The following is a 1,108-nucleotide window of genomic DNA, read 5'->3' on the forward strand; positions in this document are numbered from 1 at the left end:
AGAAAATTAAAAAAAATTGTTCTACATTTTATTCTGATAAACAGTTGCATTTAAATAGCACTTTTATCCAAAGCTCTTTACAGTTGGCCTCTCATCCATCCATTCACTCACACACACTCATACACTGATCACAGAGATCTAATCTGCAGGGAGCTAGCACACACAGTATAGATACCGGCTTTCATCAAACTCGATTTGACAGTTCTAGGTGAAAGGTTATCCAATCATAAGCTTTGTATATTAAATATATTTTTTATAAAATGTTTTTATCCACGGGGGCAGACAGCTATTTGAGAGCATATGAACAAGCTTTACGTGAAGAGCAAACACTCGAGAGAGTAAACTGCAAGGCGACCGGTAAGTTTAAAAGAATCATGTTTAAAATATATAAACACGCCTCACGTCAAAAAATAAATACTAAGTTCTCTATTCTCTAAAAAAGAAACAGGCGCTCTGCGTGATCAGCAACAGCATCCCCTAACTCAGAAAAGTAAGTATTGGCTGCGGTCGAGCTTGTGTGACTATATGTAATAAGAACAGTTCTCACCTCGTGTAATAATAATAACGTTTTCAACTCAGTTCCGGACTGCGTGCTGCTTCAATACTCTGAGGGCTCCAACGTTGTCCCCCAAGAAGAATTTTCAACTGACCAAGATCATGCAGCCGCATACAATTCGCTAGACAGCGGGGAACAACAGAACCAGGACACGGCTGAGCCTCAACGAGCCCTGGAACAGCAGCAGCGCCAGCAACAGGGGGCAACACCTCCCCAGCCCGAGGAAGATAACCCCCGGCGGGTAAAAGTCCAGCGTTCTTCTTCTTCAGCTTCCTCCTCTTCTCTCTATTCATACGGTAACGCTATTTCACCCCAGCCTTTATTTATTTATTTTTTTTTTTTAAAACGTGATGTATTCAACCACCCACCCTGATCGTAATCCTCCTTCTTTATACCCGCTCCTTTAGATTCACCTACTCGGAGGAGGAGGCCTAAAGCAAGGCGCAGATGTGCACGTTCTTCGGGTGGAGACAGCGCCTGGTTCATAGCGGACGCTAGGTGCCACTCCAACATTATGCTCCAGCATCTGGGCAGGTTAATGTGTGAGGCTTT

General features: G+C 43.5%; 1 long non-coding RNA gene across 1 annotated transcript; it reads left to right on the forward strand.

Moving 5' to 3' along the window:
* Nucleotides 1-294: 294 nt before the first annotated feature.
* On the forward strand, nucleotides 295-772 carry LOC109952152 (uncharacterized). Its single transcript, XR_002273712.1, has 3 exons — nucleotides 295-357; nucleotides 443-490; nucleotides 580-772. It is a non-coding gene; the product is annotated as an uncharacterized LOC109952152 (long non-coding RNA).
* Nucleotides 773-1,108: the final 336 nt, after the last annotated feature.

Source organism: Monopterus albus, unplaced genomic scaffold (genome assembly GCF_001952655.1).
Source record: "Monopterus albus unplaced genomic scaffold, M_albus_1.0 scaffold436.1, whole genome shotgun sequence".
Classification (NCBI taxonomy): domain Eukaryota; kingdom Metazoa; phylum Chordata; class Actinopteri; order Synbranchiformes; family Synbranchidae; genus Monopterus; species Monopterus albus.